The sequence below is a fragment of the Monodon monoceros genome, unplaced genomic scaffold (assembly GCF_005190385.1).
Source record: "Monodon monoceros isolate NGI ecotype Baffin Bay Population unplaced genomic scaffold, NGI_Narwhal_1 Super_Scaffold_6, whole genome shotgun sequence".
Taxonomy (NCBI): Eukaryota; Metazoa; Chordata; class Mammalia; order Artiodactyla; family Monodontidae; genus Monodon; species Monodon monoceros.
Genome location: NW_021703783.1, coordinates 1,806,981 through 1,821,903, shown reverse-complemented (window position 1 = coordinate 1,821,903; position 14,923 = coordinate 1,806,981). Strand labels below are relative to the sequence as shown.

At 41.0% G+C, this 14,923-nt stretch overlaps 1 protein-coding gene across 6 annotated transcripts in view; it reads left to right on the top strand.

Moving 5' to 3' along the window:
• ERC1 (ELKS/RAB6-interacting/CAST family member 1) overlaps window positions 1-14,923 on the top strand; it is a 387,619-nt gene that overhangs the window by 280,395 nt on the left and 92,301 nt on the right. The gene's annotated exons all lie outside the window — the stretch shown is intronic.

The window sequence follows — 14,923 nt, the reverse complement described above, 5'->3', positions numbered from 1 at the left end:
CATAACCTTTACAGCTGGTTATATTTCCTGTTCTCCTTGACGAGAGGTTGGCCCTATTGCCAGTCCTGGTTTGGAGTATCTATACTGTCTGCACGGGTCGCGCTGATGGCAGTGCCGGTCTCCAAGCCCAGCCGACGGACGCCCTGGCAGGTCTGTCCCCAGCATTACTCCAGCTCGTGCTCTTTATTGCCTTATGTAGGGGGAACCAGGGAACCAGGCTCACGGTCCCTTGCTTTTTTATTTTAAGCACCAAAAGGCGGCCTTCTTGGTTTATGAGTTTTAAAGTCTGGGAAAAGGCTCAAGAGGGAAATCTGACTTGGGGAATGTTATTTTCTTGAATGGGTAAATAAAGTCAGGGAAAAACGGAGCACAAAGGAAAGGAGATCAGAGGATGGGATGCATTTAGGTTTGTTCAATAGTTCTGTCACCATAATAATTCACTCAGAAAGGATTCATTTTGAATAGTGTTAAAAGCAACTGGCCTGGGGCGAGTGCAGGCCAGCTCTGAGGAACTGTGGTGGACTGAGACCTACTGTATTTTTTCAATGATTCCGGGGCTGCCCAGGTGTCCTGATTTAAAGGCTGCTTCTTGAGTCCGGAAGTCGTATCTTGTTCCGAGGTTTACTGTGATAAAGCACATAGCCCTAGGGACGGTACTGCTGACTCCTTGAGTCACTTTCCAGGCTGGCTGTACTGACCCAACCCCGTGATTTATTTATGCCATACCATAGTAGGAATGACAGTCGTGTAAGCCACACATGGTTTCTGGGATGGGTATTTGACTGGGGAAGTGCCATAAATCCATGAAGTGAGATAGGGCAGAGCCAGCCGCAGCTCGTGTCATGTCCAAGAGATCTCTTCCTGTTTCATAGGGATGTACAGTCCAGAACCGGTTAAGTTCAGCATCCTTCTCGGAATGTGTCCTCGGGCTTTTTGTGTGCTGTTTCAGTCTACCCAATCTTTGATTTGTTGCTTACAAACCTAAAAAATAGCTCTGAAATGTACTTGTCACTAATACTTTCTCTTGAATTTACTTCTATAAAGTAGAACTGACTTGGATATTTTAGATTGTCGCTCATAGGCTTTTCAGGAAATTTTTGTTTGGAAAATTCTTCACTGGGCTCTAAGCCGCGGTCAGTCGTCCTCTTTTGATGCCAGCGTTGCAATAAGCTTAGGGTTCTGCCTAGCTTTCGGAGCTTCATTGGATTCCCCAGCTCTGATAAAGAGAATCTGTTAGAACTGCACTTAGGATTTATATGGGTAGCCAAATACGGACAGCATGAGATTTTTTCATTTTAATCTGAATGAAATAGTCTTGTTGTTTTCGTTAAACTGTTTATTTTGAGATTACTGTAGAGTCACATGTATTTGCAGGAAATAATACAGAGAGATCCCCTGTACTCTTAAGGTAGTTTCCCCAATGGTAACGTCTTGCAAAACCACGATGTGATTTTGTGCACAGTATCACAACCACAGACGCTGATGTCATCAAGATACACCACGGAGATTCCCTTTTATAACCACACCTACTTCCCTCTCATCCCTGCCCCCTCCTCATCTCTTGGCAGACGCTGATCTGTTTTCTGTTTCCATAATTCTGTCATTTCAAGAATGTTATCTAAATGGAACCATACCGTATGTAATCTTCTCAGAGTTTTTTTCACTCTGCATAATTATCTGGAGATTCATCGAGATTGTTGTGTCTACAGCAGTTCCTTCCTTTTTATTACCGAGTGACACTGCATAGTGTGGATGTAATACAGTTTGTTTAATTTTCCTGGATTGTTTCCAGTTTTGGCCATCATGAATAAACCTGCTATAAGTATTTGTGTACAGATTTTTTTTTTTTTTTGAGGTACGCGGGCCTCTCACTGCTGTGGCCTCTCCCGTTGCGGAGCACAGGCTCCGGACGCGCAGGCTCAACGGCCATGGCTCACGGGCGCAGCCGCTCCGCGGCATGGGGGATCCTCCCGGACCGGGGCACAAACCCGTGTCCCCTGCATCGGCAGGTGGACTCTCAACCACTGCGCCACCAGGGAAGCCCTGTGTACAGATTTTTGTGTGAACTCAAGTTTTCACTTTTCTGGAATAAATGCCCAGGTATACAGTTGCTGGATCATACGGTAGTTGCGCGTTTAATATTTTAGGAAATTGCTGAACAGTTTTCCAGACTGGCAGTGCCATGTTATGTTCTCAGCAGCACTGGACAAATGATCCTGTTTTTCTCCATCTTCACCAGCATTTGCCGTTGTCTCTATTCTTATTTTAGCAAGTTTGATAGTTGCATAGTGATAGCTCATTGTGTTTTGTTTTTTTATATATAAATTTATTTATTTGTTTTTATATTTGGCTGCGTTGGGTCTTCATAGCTGTGCGCGGGCTTTCTCTAGTTGCAGCGCGCGGGGGCTACTCTTCGTTGTGGTCCGCGGGCTTCTCATTGTCGTGGCTTTTCTTGTGGCGGAGCACGGGCTCTAGGCACACGGGCTTCAGTAGTTGTGGCTGGTGGGCTCTAGAGCGCAGGGTCAGTAGTTGTGGCGCACGGGCTTAGCTTCCCCGGGGCATGTGGGATCTTCCCGGACCAGGGCTCGAACCCGTGTCCCCTGCATTGGCAGGTGGATTCTTAACCACTGCACCACCAGGGAAGCCCTCTCACTGTGGTTTTAATTTGCATTTCCCTAAAGGAGAATGATGTTGAATATCTTTTTCATGTGCTTATTTGCCCTCTATATGCTTTTCAGCCTTCTTCCCATTTTCTAATGAGATTTTTTTTTTTTTTTTTTACTGTTGAGTTTTGAGAGTTCTTTATTCTGAATAGTAGTCTTTTGTCAGATAATGTGGTTTGCAAATATTTTCTCCCAGTCTGTACCTTATCTTTTCATCCTCTCAACAGAGACTTTTAACTAACTCTGGCTTTAGTTATTGGACTTTTTTTTTTAATTAATAAACTTTAATTTTTAGGTTCACAGCAGAATTGGGCAGAAGGACACAGAGTTCCCATTCCTCCCATCCCTGTACACGCACGGTCTCCCCCAGTGGCAACTGCGGGCACATTTATCATAATCAGTGACCCTACATTGGTGCATCACTGTCACCCAAAGTCCATAGTTTACATTAGGGTTCGCTCATAGTTTTGCATGTTCTGTGGGTTTTGACAGATGTACGGTGACATGTACTCACCATTGTAGTGTCATACAGAGTATTTTCGCTGCCCCAGGAGTCCTCTGTGCTCTCCTTATTATCTCCTTATCCCTCCCTCCCCCCAACCGCTGGCAACCACTAATCTTTTCACAGTCTCCATAATTTTGCCTTTTCCGAAATGTCATATAGTTGGAATTGTATAGTATGCAGCCTTGTCAAATGGCCTCTTTCACTTAGTAATATGAATTTAAGTTCCTTTCATGTCTTTTTCATGGCTTTATAGCTCATTTCTTTTTAGCACCAAATAATATTTTATTGTCTGGATGTGCCACAGTTTATCCACTCACCCACTGAAGGATTTTCTAAGTTTTGGCAATTATGAATAAGGCTGCTGTAAACATCCCTGTCCGGGTTTCTGTGGGGGATAGTTTTTAGTTCACTTGGGTAAATACAAAGCAGTGTGTTTTCTGGATCATGTGGTCAGAGTAGGGCTAGTTTTGTGAGTACGAAACTGCCTAACTGTCTTCCAAAGTGGCCGTACGTTTTTGCGCTTCCACCAGCAGTGAACGCGAGTCCCTGTTTCTCCACATCCTCACCAGCGTTGGTGTTGTTAGTGTTCAGATTTTGGCCCTTTTAATAGGTGTGTAGTGGTGTCTCATCATTTCGGTTTGCATATCCCTGATGATACGGAGCATCTTTCATGGGTGCATCGTCTTTGGCGATGTGCCCGGGAGTTCTGCCCATTTTTTAATCAGGTTCTCATTGTTGAGTCTTAAGAACTGTTTGCATATTTTGGATAACAGCCCTTTATCAGATGTGTCTTTTGCAAATATTTTCTCCCAGTCTGTGACTGGACTTCTCAGTCTCTTGATATTTGAAATTTTTAAACATGTTTTTTTAAAATAAAATAACAGTACATGCTTCTCAACAGAAGTATCCAGAATATAAAGATTTATATGCTTAAAGAATTTAAGATTCTCTTATTTTAATGCAGAGACATTATTAATGAAATGCAGCGGGAAATAATTTCTAGATGTATGTGATTAACCAGTCAAATTGGAAAGGGTTTATTTTCCAGTTTTACAAGTGTCATTTACAAATAACTTTTTAGAAGAAAACAACCAGTTCCTTTTCTTATATGGTTAAACAGTTGATAAATAAATCACTACTTAGTGTATACTGCCTCAAAAGGCCCAAAGATCCATTCGGCCTCCTTTCCATCCAACACAATATATGGAAATCCCCTGCTCTTCCCTGGAGCTTCCGAAGGCCTAAGGCTTCACCCACCTCCTTGCTTCCTGGGGCTCTTAGGGGTCACCGGACTCCATCCACCCAAGACTGCATCACGCCTCCCCACTCCACTCACCTAGACGGTTTCTCCGGATAACACCTTAGGATTGAGTTCTTACCTTGGCTCAATGCTTAGTGTGACCTTGTTACATGGAAGACGTTTAGTAAATGTGTACTGAACTGACCTGAACCAGCAGAGGCAAGAGGGATTAGAAGACTGCATTTTAAGTGAAAAGAATTTAAAAGGCACTAAGAAAGGGAAGCATATATTTGGGGAACATAAGAATTTTCCAAATATTCAAGCATCAGGCTGGGAAAATTGGTTGGGAGCCAAACTGCAAACGGTTTGAATGTTATCGTGTGTAGTTTGTGAATTTGTATAATTATCTTTTACATAGAATGGTGAATTTTTGTGGCTAGAATGTTCTTCGAATTCATAATCTTAATCCAGAAAATATCAAATTGAGATCTGTCAGTAGATCCTCAAATAATCTCTCATTGCCTGCACCTTTGGTCTTAGGCTCTTAAAGCAGTTACCCTCAAGTGTGATGGGACATGCACAGAGTAGTCATAGAAATTTGTGAAAATTAAAATAATACACAAGTAGAGATTATCTGGGGAGTTTTACTTTCTGTTGCTCTCTCTCTTTCGGTTTCTTTCAAAGTATGTACAAATAAATCTTATATTCATGATCTCCTGTGTAAGACAATGCGTATTTATCTAGAACAGGACTACTTTGTTTGAAATATCTTTTTTCTTTTTAAAATGTTGTCTTGTGTGCCGTCTAAGCATGTGTACTCAACCCGATCTCTTAGTTCTCATTGTGATAAAATTCTAGGGTATGAGAAGCAATGAGTCATCTCACCCAGAGGTGTATTTGGGTAAATCAAATAATGAACTTCATAAACTAAGATATAATGTGATGTTGTTGTTTTTTCTTTGCAAAAGTCTTTTAATTTTCTTAACTTCCTAGGGTAGTTGCAGAGATATGGTACATTAAGGATTCCTGCTCTGCAGAGATTGCTGTAGAAACTAACATAGAGAAGATATCTGAACTCTTAGCCAATCAGCAAAAGATAATAAGGCCCTTCGTCAACTTTGATACAATTCACAGGAGGTCATTTTCATTTTGCCTCATATGACTCAAGCAGGAACATTCCCCAGTAATGTTGTATTTTAATCCCTATAAAATTTCCTAATATCAGTCTGATCATGAAAGAGCCATTGAAAATCCACATTTTATTTGTACTCTTTATACTAATTTCTTTTTCTAATTTAATTTTTATTTTATATTGGAGTATAGTTGATTTACGATGTTGTGTTAGTTTCAGGTGTACAGCAAAGTGATTCAGTTATACATACATATGTATATATATATTCTTTTTCAGATTCTTTTCGCAATATTAGGTTATTACGGAATATAGGTAATAACAGGAATATAGGTAATATAGGTTATTACAGAATATTGAGTAGAGTTCCCTGTACAGTAGGTCCTTGTTGATTATCTATTTTATATATCGTAGTGTGTATATATTAATCCTAAACTCCTAAATTATCCCTCCCCCCAACCTTTCCCCTTTGGTAACCATGAGTTTGTTTTCGAAGTCTGTGAGTCTGTTTCTACTTTGTAAGTAAGTTCATTTGTATCATTTTTTTTAGATTCCACATATAAGTGATATCACATGGTGTTTGTCTTTCTCTGTCTGACTCACTTCACTCAGTATGACAATCTCTAGGTCCATCCACGTTGCTGCAGATGGCATTGTTTCATTCTTTTTTATGGCTGAGTAGTATTCCATTGTGTGTGTGTGCACGCACGCACGCACATGTATGTATGTATGTATACATATACACCTTGTGTGTGCGTATGTGTGTGTATATGTATACAGCACATCTTCCATATTTATCTGTTGAGGGACATTTTGGTTGCTTCCATGTCTTGGCTATTGTAAATAGTGCTGCCATGAACAAAGTGGGGGGGTGCATGTATCTTTTTGAATGGTTTTCTCCAGTTATAAGTCTTACTTTGTTCTCCAAGATAATTGAGGCAAGAGATCCAACATTTATCAGCTCTTTGCGTAACTGAGATTTAAGGAGTAGACTTTACACGTTACAGCTTACAGATTGCTTTAAATAAAATATCTAGACGTATTTGCTCATCTTAGAAATTCAGCAGCCAGTTAGCCCATCAAATGCCAGTTCATACGGATCACCTGGCTCCGTAAGACTTGTATTCAGTGCACCTGGGCTTAAGGAAGAGCAAAATCAGGCCACGGCACCTTGGACAAACTTTTGGCAAGCAATTGTTTAGCACTGAGGAGAAAGAATAGCATTTCTAAATATTAAAAAGACAGTTAGGTGGAAGAATGATTAAATTTCTTTAATGTGGCCTAAAGGGATAGAATTAAGGAATTTAGAAGAGAAGCTTTCAGGATTGATTTTATAAAGTCATTTCTAAGCGCGGGGTTATCACAGCTAGTGTAGGCCGCTTTGGGATAGCTAGAATTCCATGTCTTTAAATGTGTCTAAGCGTAAGCTGGAGGGTTACTTGACAGGAATGTAATGGAACAAAATCAAGCAATCATTTTCGTGGATGGATTTGGTGGTCTGTAAGGTCTTTTGCTGTTCTAAGAGTCTGTGATTCTAGTTTTGCTCTCTGTGATCTTGAAAGGCTAATTTATGGTCTCTTTCCACTTCTTTCCTGCTGTTTACTCCTCAACCCTGTTCAATGTGGCTTCTGCTCCCAGCACTGAAACTGCTTTCCAAACTAACCAGTAACCTTCTAAAAGCTAAATCCAAAGGAGATTTTGCATTCTTTGTCTTGACTTGTCCATAAACACTTTAAAGTGTTTGATCACTTCTTACTTCTTGAAACTTTCTCTGGCTTCCAAGATACCACTCACTCACACCTTGTTTTCTACTAAGACTTTTGCCCTCAGTTCTTTACAGGCTTTTCTTCCACCCGCGCTATGTGCCCGTCCTGATCTTGGTGGACCCGTGTATTATTTCAGCTACCTTCTATGCTGACCATTTCCACACCCATCTTTAACTCAGGCCCATCAGTACAACTGCCTACTAGAAGTCTCCTCTCTCAAGTTCATAGGGTAGTTGTAAGGATTTATTACTTAATCCATGTAAAGTGCTTAGCAAAGCATCTAGCTGTGTAGTAATCATGGCAGTGTTGATCATGGTAAATTTTTTAGTTTTTAAACTTTAAAAAAACTTTTAGTTTTTTAAACTTTAAAAAGTTTAATTAATGTTGAATCATTAATCATACCGTAAATTCTAAAACTTATTTTGAAATAATATTTTCAGTTGTCCTTTTCCTATATCTTTGAGAAGTAAAGCGATGGTTATTGCTTTACTATTTTTGAACATATTTTCCCTATTAAAAACAATACAATTGCTAATGCAGAAAAACTTCAAAATTAAAAAAAAAACCACTTTTATCAGAAGATTCTGCATCTCCCCTCCTTGTATGCCTACCATCACCATGGGCCCCTTATATGTAAAATGGAAAAACAGGTGTAGAGGCCCTGCTTTCTAATTTATGTCTATCGCTTGACAAGCAGCTGGAACCTAAGGGAGGTTGCAGAGAACACGGGATCCCAGCCGACAGTAGTAACAGTTCATCTACCGAATGCAAGCATAGTCACTTGTGTATTCCTGTAGAATTTCCCCACCAGATGTTTCACTGGAGACCTGTGTAGGAGAGGAGTTGTTCTTATCATTTTTGCCAACAAACTGATAGGAGGTGAATGATGGAATTGTTGAATCACTAATACACTGCAGAGTTTGCTTTCAGCTGTTTTGTCCAGCAAGTACCTTGGTGACCTTCAGCATCTCAGCAGCCCAGCATCTTCAGGCCCCTCCCAGCGCCCCAGCAGTCATGCATATATATCCCTACAGCTCTCATAGGGCTTCATAGACAGCTTGCAGAATATCTGGGATATTTGCTCATTGGAACTGTTCCTACTTTTTATTTCAGGCAGTGTACCACAAATCCAGACACTGGATGTTCTGTATAATGTTGGCTATTTTGTGAAATCAAGGCACACTGAGCTCTTGATTGTGCTAGAAGGTGGAGAATGAGTGCCATGATACACTGGCATTCTTCTAGCAGATGTCATAGCAAACAGACTCGGAATGCAGTGCAAGCTAAAGGCAAGGCAGACAGCCCCCATGGTAGCACCATGTGGACAGCTGGTATGGACATGTTATCTATCTACAACTGAAAAAGGTTAAGTAAACAGTGGGACAGTGACAAAGTGCAGAGATTAATTGCTTAAAGCATTCAGTGATTCTTAAAACAGACATCTAAATAAATGGAGGGATTCTGGTGTTTGAGTTCTGAGAAACATTGTAAGAAGACTTTATTTTCCTTTGGAAACAGAAACTTACTAAGAAGAGAAGACACAGTAAATGATACAGCCCGAAGTGTGAATATAACAATAACCAGCAGACCACTATTTTGAAGGGACTGTATCTTTATAAGGGAAGTTCATATTCTGAAGTGTTCTGTTCATATTATACTATCAAACATGAGGCATAAAGGACATACTATTATGAAACAGTAAAGACAAAATGAAAGAAAAGGCCGTATAAATCTTTCTGTACACATCATCCCCAGATGTTACTGTGAACCCACTACTTAACTTCATCTCTTGAGGCTCATGCTAAGCGGTTTTTACCCCCCGGATTTCCAACACAAATCATTGGGTTTAAGACATAATTCACTAGGGATTTTGGTAGGATTTGAGTAAATCCCCAACAAAAACTCCCTTGGCTTGCCAGCTATTTTTAAAGGCAGAATTTAGAAAGCAGAAGATCCTACATTCACCTGTCTATCTTGTGATGGCCCTTGCCATGAAGATAGGAGGAAATTTGCCTATAAATACATCATGAAATGCTCGCCTTTCAGACAATCTGTTGGGTAGAACCACAGCACATGAGTCATCTCTGCGTGATATCTCTAAGTTCAGTGATGGTCAGTCTCAGGAGTATCTGCAGTATCATCAGATTTAAGAGTTTGAAAAGCTGATCATCTTACAGTGGAACTGGAAGATTTTGTATGCACTTAGTGAATTTGGAAAAGTAAATACGAATATTAAAAACCCAGTCTTGGCAAGGATGTGGGGAATCAGGGAAACCTAACACCTTACTGTTGGTCTCTTAAATCAGTTGTTTCGGATTTCCCTGGTGGCGCAGTGGTTAAGAATCCGCCTGCCAACGCAGGGGGACACGGGTTTGAGCCCTGGTCTGGGAAGATCCCACATGCCGCGGAGCAACTAAGCACGTGCGCCACAACTACTGAGCCTGCGTGCCACAACTACTGAGGCCATGCGCCACAACTACTGAGCCTGCACTCTAGAGCCTGTGCGCCTAGAGCGCATGCTCAGCAACAGGAGAAGCCACCTCAGTGAGAAGCCCGCACACTGCAGCAAAGAGTAGCCCCCGCTTGCCGCAACTAGAGAAAGCCCACGTGCGGCAACAAGACCCAACGCAGCCAAAAATAAATAAATAAATAAATTTATTAAAATATCAATCAATCGATCAATTGTTTCTGTAAAGTAGTGGGTTCCAAAAGTACCTGCAAAGCTTCTTAAAAGCATAGGTGGGGATTCCCTGATGGCACAGTGGTTGAGAGTCCGCCTGCCGATGCAGGGGACACGGGTTCGTGCCCCGGTCCGGGAGGATCCCACATGCCGCGGAGCGGCTGGTCCCGTGAGCCATGGCCGCTGAGCCTGCACGTCCGGAGCCTGTACTCTGCAACGGGAGAGGCCACAACAGTGAGAGGCCCGCGTACCGCAAAAAAAAAAAGAAAAATGTATAGGTGGCTTGGCTGTCCCCTGAAATTCAGATTCGGTAGGTCAGGAGTAGAGAACAGCCTTCCATTTGTAATAATTTCTGTTATGTTTGAGAATCACTGCTTGTAAAGCAAGCCTGCTATACTTCTTTGAGTTACACACCTTTCCATGGTGGTGGACTTAGCATTCTTGAGCTCTTCTTGGTTCTGCAGGTAAATCTACTTCCCTCTCATAAGTCCTTCCCTCTGTAGGCACTTTGGGTTGACTTTCTTGTGCTAAGAATTTCCATGTCCATTTTCTCTTTATATATTACACTTCAGCATCACATAAATCTTGTATCTTCAAAGATAGGGCTTGTTTCTGGTTTTTGCTGTTCTGGTGTTTGGGGTTGATTTTCCAGAGGAAATGGGAGCAGCTAGGTCTTTGTTCTGCCATCTTGAAATCAGGAATCCAATACTGTATTGGAGTGCCAAAATTTTTGACCAGAAGGCATAGCAGCTTTAGGGGAAAGTAAGTCAAGGGAGGCTTTTTTCCTTTTAAGACGAGCATCAGTAATTGTGGTATGAACAATAAATCATTTTAGATCAAATAAAACACGTTCTTCCTTTTTATGAGTTCTCTCTGGAAACAGATGGACATTAGGTAGAATTCAGTAATGACTTCTACACTGAACCAGAGATAGAGACAAATCACTAGTGAGCTGTGATTGTATAGAGAACAAAGCCCGAGACGCTCATCTGAATGATACTGTTTTCCTTCCTGGTGTAATGTTTCACCATAAATTGTAATTCCTGCTTAACATATTGAAGGGACTGTTGGTCTCCACATCTTTGGGTATCACAAAAGATATATCATCAATTGAATCCTCTAACATGGAGAATGTAGATATACATTTTACATACAATTTGATAGTTGACTAATTTTATAGTTCTAGATTTGTTTTAAAGAAAGGTACTGTGTGCCAGTATTTTCCAACTGACTTTGGAGCCTCTAAATTTTTAGTGGATCTTATTCTAATCAGTGAGTAAAATGACATATTAAATGAGCAGACACTGTCTTAACAAGGTATGCCTTTCTCTTCTAGCTTTTTTTTTTTTTAAAGAATGTATTCTGCGGTTAATTCCTATCTCAATTTCTCTTCTAATTTTTAGATTCCAGTTATATTGTCATTTTACTATTTGTAGACTTTTCATAGATTTTCCCTCTTGTATACAAAATGCTAAGTGGATTTAAAACATTTAATTAAAACTAGTTAGGACATATGTTTAACCTGCTCCGACGAAAATAACAGAGCAAACTGTGTACAAATGTATGTCTCTTTCTTGTCAAAGTCCAAACTGGTATATTAATTCTGCTCTATAAAGTTATCATGAGTTCAAAGTCATCCTTTCTTGTTTCTCCACCATTCCTGTGGTTTTACCCCCATTCACGTAATCCACGGTGGCTCACTGACGCATGGCACCCCAGAAGCAGGAGTGGGGAGGGGAGGGCACACTGAGCTACAAAAGGAACAAGCTACTTTGATTAAGTATAATTCAAAAGTAAAGGAACTTAGAGTATCAAAAACAAGAGTCTGGAAGTCATACTCAGCATAAGGGGATCTCTAGATACAATATTGTTTAGAGGAGATTGTGTTGTCCTGATCTATCATGAAGATAAGGTTTGTCTATGAAGTGGTAAAGATTTTTTTTTAAATAACGAATGTAGGAACTGAGGATCCGACTGGTCTCAAAATAGTCACCTAGACAGCTTTCCACTTACTCCCTTGGTGCTGCCATTGCTAAAAATATGTCTGTAATCCTTTTCTTGGCAGTTGCCTCCAGAGCTGGTTAACGAGGTGCCCCTGAAAACAAATATATTCTTATCCTCACTGTGGTCCTAAAACATATCATCTTGACTGGTTGTCTAACTTCAGTGTCCAGACTTGATGTCAGAACTTAAATTCAGTTTAATAAAAAGGATGTTTGTCATAATTCCAAATACATAAATAATGTAATAGATTTTGAAGTCAGTTTTTTTTTTTTTTTTTTTTTGCGGTACGTAGGCCTCTCACTGTTGTGGCCTCTCCCATCGCGGAGCACAGGCTCCGGACTCGCAGGCTCAGCGACCATGGCTCACGGGCCTAGCCACTCCGCGGCACGTGGGATCTTCCCAGACCGGGGCACGAACCCGTGTCCCCTGCATCGGCAGGCGGACTCTCAACCACTGCGCCACCAGGGAAGCCCTGAAGTCAGTTTTAAAGATAAATTTGGCAGCATTATTGAATAAATGTTTTTATATAACTTCCTAAAATGAATTCTTTGAAGAACTTATCTTTCATTTGAAGTGTAAGTAGAGGTATATTTTATGAGGGAAGCAACTGGATGTTTGCTGTATTTTAAGGAAACATAGGATAAGAAGAATCATCTTTATGTACTGGTAATATTAAACTTTCAGTAGTCCCAAGGGAGCTGGAATCGAGGACATTTACTTTGGGGCAAGCCGATTTAATCATGGAATGTAGTTTATGCCGTATTTATGGTGCCCATGTGCACAGTATGGTGAGCTTGGACAACTGTATACACTTGTAATTGCCACCATAGTCGAGCTATAATCCACTTCCAAAAGCTCTCGTGGGCCTTTCTAGTTATTCTGCAGCCCCGTCCCCGGTCCCGGGCAGCCACTGATCTGCTTTATATCTCTCTGTGGACTAGGTTATAATTTTTATATTTAAACAAATGGAAAAGATATAGGCTCTTTTTTTTTTTTTTTTCCTGACACATGGAATACAGTCATCAAGTTTTTGCCTGTCTGAGAAGCAGGCAGAAGCTTTATAGCAGAAGTATCAATATCACAGTAAAACTCTGTTTTCCAAACTTGTCATAACTTGTGGTGGGTTGGATATATCAAAATGCTCATTTTTCAGAAAAAGTGAGGAGAAAAACTGAATACAGCTTTTCTGCACAAAATTTTGTTCAATCAGCCTCCTTTCCTGAGCTGTAACTACCAGCAGTTTCTGCCTTTATGTTAATTTTGATTCTTTTCAAGGACTTCTGAAATACAGAAGTTCGTCCATAGCGGGGTAACTTCTCTACCCATTCTCTTGCCAGTGTGTCTGTTTCCCCTGTTTCGGGAGGTGGAACAGGGCTGGCCCCTTGCCGTGAGAAGGTCACATGAGGGAGGACCCCAGCTCGTGCTGCTGGATCAAATGCCCTCAGATAGTCTATGTTTGGTGACGTTTGAAAGTTTCTTTCCAGCATCAAAACATATGTCCAACATTGATTGTGTGTTTCGTATTCTTTGAATAGTATAGCGATTTATCACAGCCCTCCTGTGACTCTGGAATCCAGAGTCAGACAGCAGCATTCTATTCTTACTTCTTTAAAAGCTTTTTTTGTAATGTAAGAATTCTGCTCATAATACATCTCTAGCAGGAGCCTCCTGACCCATCTGCTTCCAGAATCACTTCGTCTCTCCTCTTTGCCTCTAAGTCAGTCTTTGTAAGACCTTGCTTTACTTTTCTGGAACTTTTGATGCTTCTATATTATATTCAAAATCAAATCATTCCTTATTCAGCATTTTGAGTACCCTCTGTCTGCCGGTTTCAGGTTAGAACCCTCAAGGGTGTCACAGTCTGTGTTTACTCCTTCCTGCCATTCCAGACCATCCGTGCTCCGATTCAAAGCTACCTTTTCAGCATCCCCCCCACTCTGTCCTTTCCCTATAGAAACCCTCCAATCCAGTCATGCCGTGTGTCCTCACACGACCTGTGCTTTTATACACATCACTTTCTCTGTCTTTCTTATTATCTCTGTCAAAATAAGGCCCACTGACCTTCCGTGTCCTCGGCCCCAGGTGATTTTCTTTGTCTGCGGTATGACTTACTTCAGCACGTATGGCCCATACAATTTATTGGCACTTAGTTAGCATTTTCGTTTCATCTCATTCGCTCTGCTGAAATCTTAACAGTTAAAAAGGACAGACTTGCCACTCAAAGCAAAATCATTTGTACAGTACCTCTGATAACCTCTTTACACACCTAGTCAGGAGAAGCCCTGTCATTTTTTAGGCCTCCCAGTTCTACTTATTAACAGGAGATAATACGTTAGATGATCACTTTATAAACTGAAATCTGTATCTTTGTGACTGTCCTCCCTTTAGTGTCATATGTGCTTTCTAGAGAGACACAGATTAAAATCCTATTTCTGCCTTTCCTGTTTCTGCTCTTCTAGTATCAGTCATGCTCTGTGGGTAAATCTTTTTGGATTAATATGCCCTTGTATAACCCCATCCTGTCACCTTCCTTTGGATCCCTCTACTTTTAATTGCCTCTTGAATAATGGCCTCCAGAATTGAACCTACTTCTCCAGTTGTCCTCTGTCTAGTTAGAGAAAAGCAAAAGTCTTCTTTTAATGAAATGTGAATTGGCCGGAGCTAGTGGTCTCTTTCTAGTCTTGGTTTTTTTCATGTTTTCAAATTTTGATATCCCCTACTCTAACCCTCTGCTCAGTTGCTTTCCATGCTGCTGGACTGAAAAAAAAAAAAAGCCTTAAAAATACAGTGGGACTTCCCTGGTGGCGCAGTGGTTGAGAATCTGCCTGCTAATGCAGGGGACGCGGGTTCGAGCCCTGGTCTGGGAAGATCCCACATGCCGAGGAGCAACTGGGCCCATGAGCCACTGCTGAGCCTGCGCATCTGGAGCCTGTGCT